Genomic DNA, 6,000 nt, shown 5'->3' with positions numbered 1-6,000 from the left:
AAGAAGGCTCGAGTTGTAACCGGGTGCTGTGTATCTCCCAGGCATCCTCTCCCCTGGCCTGGCTTGGGGCGGCCCCCCTCCTCATCCACCCACCTGCCCGCGGCAGCACCTGCGCCCCCTGCCGTCCCGGGACGCACCCAGCCGGGAGGAGAGGACCTGGAGGTCCTGCCGGTGGCAGGGGCTGCAAAGGTCTGGTGGCGCGGGCTGATTTAGTGGCCTGGGCTGTAGTACAGGCTGTCCCCGGCAGCCGGCGGAGTCGGGGAGCCCACGTGATGGCCCCGGCTCTCCGGTGAGCTCCCCAAACAGACGCACACCCAGGCGCGCGCGCACACGCGAGAGCGCGCGCACACACACACACACTCACACACTCACACACGCACGCACGCACCCAGCCTCGCGCGCGCACACGCCCGCCCGCCCGCCCGCTCTGCCTCTGCGCCCTGCATCTCAGCTCGCTCATTCTCTCGCCCTCTCGCCTCCCCTGCGGTCTCTCGCTCTGCGCGCACACACCGCACACACGCACACGCACACACACGCGCGCATACACGCAGCCGGCACAGGCGGCGGCGGCGGCGGCGGCGGCGGCGGCGGCGGCGGCTGCCGGAGTCAGGACGAACCTCTCTAGGTACCGTCTTGAGAAGGCGGCAGCAGCGGCGGCGACGGTGGCAGCCCGAGCATCCCTGCTCAGCCGGAGAGGGAGCAACGCCGAGAGTTCCCGTCCCCTCGGCCATTCCCTTCCCCCCTCCTTTTCTTTATTTGCGAGAGAATTTCAGCTGCCTTATTGATTTCATTTGATTTGGAAACATTTTTGGTTGCTTTTGTGTGTGTGTGTCCCTTTTTTTTTCTTTCCTCGTTTTATTTGCATCCAGAGCATGGCGGGCTGCGGGCTGTCGGAAGACACCTTCCTCTCCTCCTTCTTTTACAACTACGGCTCCTCCTGGGAAACCCCTTCCAACCAGGTAAGGGGTGGCTCAGTGCCGGGCGGCATCTCCCCGTACCCCCCGCTGCTCGCTCACTTGGCACCAGGCGGGTAGACAGAGGCTCGGGAGGGGGTGGGGAGGATGGGGGGCCAAGTGGGTCGCACTGTCTGGGTCAGCGCCAACCGGCGACAGAGGTGTTCTTCCTTCTCGATACCCCCCCACACATAGCGCCAGCTCCAGGGGCTGTCGCGTCTCTCCGGTGCCCATTCTGCCATGGACACCTATCTGCCCCCAAACCTCCCAGCCCAGCGGGAACCCGAGAAAGAGGCAGGAGCTGGCGCGTTACCCCGAACAACTCCAGGCAAAAGCAGGGAACTCGAGCGCAACCTTCACCAAGTCGCCGCGGGCGCCGCGCCCCTGTGCGCCCGCCGCCCGCCCGCCCTCAGTTGAGCCCTGGGGCTGCCTAGCTGTAAGACCCCCCGCGACGTGTTGTCTCTCCCTCCACTCCCTCCGGGCCCGGAGCCACCTCTTTCCCTAAAATGGCTGCAATCTCAAGTAGCTGCGTCCCCTGACCCGCGGGGATGGGGGGTGGTGGTGGTAAGCAGAGTGGAGGCTCTACTCTTTCCGACCCCGCACCACCCCGGGCGCGCACGAGCACCCCACAAACACACACTTAACTTTGATGACTGTGCAATGCAGTCCGGCTGCATCGTGTCCTGCACGCTCCCTGCTGCCGGCCTATAGGTGTGTGGATCGGTGTGACTGGGGGGCCCCTGGAAGCTGGAGGTGGGTGAGGGAAGTGGGGGCGTGGAAGGAGACTGGTGTCCGCCGGCCACTGATTACCTGGAGAGAGACAGGCATGTGTTTAGGGTCTGGGAGGGAGTGCCAAAGCTATTCCGGGAGCCAGAGCGAGAATTAGAGGAAGAAAAAAAAAATGCCTTTTAATTAAATAACTGTTGTAGTCTGCTGCCCCCACTGCTTGTTTGGTGAAAGTCTACAGGCATCTGTCATCTTCAAACTACACGGGGAAGTAGAGCTGGGGTCCAGGGAGAGGAGGAGGAGTGTGTGTGTGTGTGTGTGTGTGTGTGTGTGTGTGTGTGTGTGCATGTGTGCGCGCGCACGCGCGCGTGTGTACTGCTTGGGAAAGTTGGGGCCAGAAGCTAGGTGGAAGAGCAGCGATGAAGGCGGCACCAACTCGGTGGGCCGGCCAGGGCTCCGGGAGTTCCTGGGCCCCGTGAAGCGCGCACCCGAGGGCGCGGGCCCGCGAGCCTGAGGGTGCCAAAGGGGACTGCTCGGTCCGGCACGGCTCTCCAGGCTGCTGCGGCGTCTCTGGCCGTTTTCGGGGCTGCTCGCCGCGCTTGCCCGCGCTGGCGCGCTCCCTCTGGGTTCCAGATCTCAGCGCGCTCCGGCGAGCTCGCGGATAGGAAGAAAAAAATTAAAATAAATAAACAAATAAATAAAAGCCAAACCCAAAGCCCCGAAGCCAAACAACCGAAAAATGTGCTCCACTGCCCCTCTTCATCACCGCCCCCCCCCGCCCCCCCCATGTCTCCCAGACACAAATAGCCAAAGTAGTAGTGGCCAGGTGACGACCTCGCCTTCTCGGAGTGGGCTCTCCCGATCCCACCGCAGCCTCGCGAGTGAATAATACATAAACCGCTCGGGAGATCCAAAAGGCTCCCGCCGCCTCATCGCTCCGGAGCGGGCCCGGAGCTCCCGCCAGCCCGCCGGCCGTCGCCGCGATGGGGCGCCGGGCCGCCCCCAGATCAGCCGGCCCGTCGCGGAGCGCAGGGCGGCGGGAGAAGGCAGGCCCGGCTGTGAGCCGAAACTTGCAGGAGCTGCCGAGGTGGTCGCGCTGGCGATGGAGTTGGGGACCCTGGAGAGACACGGATAGGATCAAGGGGGCGCCCTGACTGCAGGTTGCGAGCTCCCAGAGGCTTTTTCTCTTAGCTACCCCGCCCCGCAAGGCATGCTCCGGGTGCTCTCTCTACGCCTGCCCGAGGCAGCTCTGGGTTGCCGAGAGCCATTGGACCCCTCCCTCGGGTTTAGCAAACTCCAGTCTCCAGGAGCCTCAGTGAGCGCGCCTGGTGTGTGGTGTGGTGTGGTGTGGTGTGGTGTGGTGTGGTGTGGTGTGGTGGTGTGGTGGTGGTGGTGGTGGTGGTGGTGGTGGTGTGTGACGCGCGTGTGCCTGTCGATGAGTCAGAAACAAACCAACCCCAGCTCGCCTTTAAGGACCGCGGCGCGGACCTAAGGCATGAGCACACACCTGCCACCAGCTCTGGGGACTATGGGGGATTCCTCGGCAGCGCCGCGCCTCCCATTCCTGGACCTGAATGCTTTAGGCTAAGTTTCCGGGCCAGTGGCTCAGACCAGCACCGCAGGGAGCAGAAACTCGGCTGCTTGCTATTCCTCGGGAGGAAGAGAGAAGGGAGACCCGGTGGGTGTCGCCAGGCACGCAGCTACACAGCTCTAGAGCCACGGGAGGCTTCGCAGCGTCTTTAAGGAGATAGGAAATGAGTCGGAGAGCGCGTAGCAAAGCGCAGGCCGGGGCCCCTATTTCGCAAGATAGGCGATCACCTGGGAACTCCTTGGAAACCCGAGGTGGTGGGCGGCAGGCAGGGAGGGGGTGCGGGGCAAGTTCTTAGGGGACAGGTCATGGAAAGAGGAGAACCTTGCAGAGGGGTCATTATAGAGACAAACTATTGGCGTCTTTCTGGGTAAAGTTAGTTTAACTCGACTAAGAAAAGCATCTCCGCCAAAGACATCTTTCTTCTAGAAAGGACCACTCATGTTGCTAAGAAAATGTAAAGAAATTCTGATAAAGCAGCTGGGGCTGTTGTGGAGGGTGATTAGCTCACGGGATGGCACGGGGGAGCACGCTACCCTGAACGCAGAGGAATTGGATGGCAGGGAAAGTGGCTGATTTGAAGTATTGATTTCCTCCTCCGATGGTACCGTATGAACTTTAAGATAAACCGCAGAAACAAAGAAAGGCATGTATCACTAGGGGAAGGGGCAGTCACCGCCCAAACTGTGCTTGTCCAGTGGGAGATCCTGGGAAGCAGTGCGTTACCAAAGACTTGCCGTTTCCAGCCCAGCCACCCCACCATTTTCGGGGAAGGAGACTATACAGCCTGTGCATTAGGCCTCCGCTGATCTCCACTTTGTCCTTTCAGCATCTGAGCACGGGCAAATGAAAACTGCTCCCAACTCCTCCCATGAAGAACAAGAGGAAAACAAAGGCAATAGTTGACAATCCTATCCCAGGTTTCAGGCAGAGCTGACACGGAGAGAGGCCTGGGCCAAATTCGAAAGAGTGAGACTTATTCATGCTTTTACCTGAATTGCTGCCAAAAAGCTCACAAATCCTTCATTCCCTAAAAATAGCAACGTTCTTCAGGTATAATTTGTTTACCTCAATTAAAAACAAAACCCTCTTCTTAGTGTTATAAAGTGCTTATGAAGGTAAGGGTTGGCTGTACTAAAAAAAAATCAAGCTTTTTATTTCTAGATCAATATGATGTGCTCTCAACATCTAATACCATGTAAAAGGAACCTTTTTACAACATCAATAGCAGGCAGGCATGTCTACTAAGAACCTCCTTTCCTGGAATCACGAGGCGTTCTGATTTCTTTCGTTTTCACGAGAAACATGATTATGACACCGTTCATTATAAACAAGAGAGTGAAAAATAGGATGAAGATGGAGCCTGTCGATATATAGAGCTGGAAAGCTGGGAACGAGAGAGTCATTTATTCACTTCTCAAACCAGGCAAACAGAAACAACCAAATAAACAGACATTAAAAATACTCCAGCTCCGGATCATTGTTGAAGGGAAGGATTTTAGTTATTCTGTGACATTTATTGTAGCTGGGGTGGTGGTGATTTTTTTCTTTTTCTTTTTCTTTTTTCTTTCTTTCTTTCTTTTTTTCTTTTTGAGAGAGAGCAAGAGTCTAATGTGTATTAGAGCTGAAACTACATCTGTTACCATTTGAAAACTGGGAGATTCCATCCTGTTTCTGGGAGACCAGGCTGCAGGTATTTTGCATGGGCTTTCCAATGTGCAAAACAAACCACAAGTGTGTGTGTGGGCAGGAGTGGAGTGTGTGTGTGGGGGGAGCATCTGCTGAGGTGGAGTCTGCTTCAGTTAGAGTGAAACCCCCAATTAAAGTGTATCTGTGAGATGTATCTGCTCTGGCTCAGAGCAGCAGACGGCGGCGGCAGCCCGTTCTTTAATTTACAGTTTCACGCCTAGGGATGGCAGTAGAGCCAGCTTCCAACACTCCGAGCTTTCTCTTTTTATGTTGTGCCTCTCAGCCTGGCCTTCTCTCTCCCCTGGAGTTGGTTAAGCTTGCCTGCTCCGTCCTCTGCCTGGACATCACCTGCTTGCATTGTGGACCTAGGTCACCTTATTAGTTAGTTGTCGCCACGTTAAGCCCAGATCGAAGCCGGCCAGGTCTGTATGATACAGAATCAATCAATTGAAAGTGAAAAATGGAGCCAATTAGCTGACTGCTTGGGTGTCCCAGGGGCCAGACATCTGACTTTCCTCACCTGATTGGCTAGTGCTTTGGTTACCTGGTCATTTCCCTCCACGTGTGCGAAAGAGACATCACTATCTGGTGTGACTATGCATTTTAACCCTCCTTTCCCTCCTGCGTCATCAGACTCTAGGCTCTCAATATAAAATGACCTCCATGGGAAGAACAACCACGATGTAACTTTGCAGAGCGGGCAGTCTTTGTGTTGAATTCGGCCCTATACCTGTGCTACTCAGTGTATGTGGCTCTTTGTACTCTATCTTGCCTAGCAAGGTAGACGTTTTAATACAGGTTCATTACAGGATGTAGGTAAGTTGTTGAACACTTCCGACCGTCTGCCTTTTGTTTTTGGTAGGAGGGGTAGGGGAAGCTTGGCACTGTTTAGGAGTAGGAACAGTCAAAGCAAGAAGCACCAGGTAGAACTGAATGTATGTTTGTTTTCTTTCTGGCTCTTCCACAACTCTTAAAGTGACAGCAGGGGTTAGTTCCATAGAGATGAACCAGGACTTTTAAGTGGGAGAAATCTACTTTCATGTC

General features: G+C 56.1%; 1 protein-coding gene across 1 annotated transcript in view; it reads left to right on the top strand.

Moving 5' to 3' along the window:
* The first annotated feature begins 454 nt into the window (after positions 1–454).
* The window catches only part of Ppargc1a (PPARG coactivator 1 alpha), a 644,210-nt gene continuing 638,664 nt past the window's right edge, over positions 455–6,000 (top strand). The window contains exon 1 of the mRNA XM_028865931.2: positions 455–959. The gene's annotated coding sequence lies outside the window, so the exon portion shown is untranslated. The remainder of the gene's footprint in view (positions 960–6,000) is intronic.

Source organism: Peromyscus leucopus, chromosome 10 (assembly GCF_004664715.2).
Source record: "Peromyscus leucopus breed LL Stock chromosome 10, UCI_PerLeu_2.1, whole genome shotgun sequence".
Lineage (NCBI taxonomy): Eukaryota > Metazoa > Chordata > Mammalia > Rodentia > Cricetidae > Peromyscus > Peromyscus leucopus.
The sequence above is the reverse complement of the archived record's forward strand: the minus strand, read 5'-3'. Positions and strand labels throughout refer to the sequence as shown.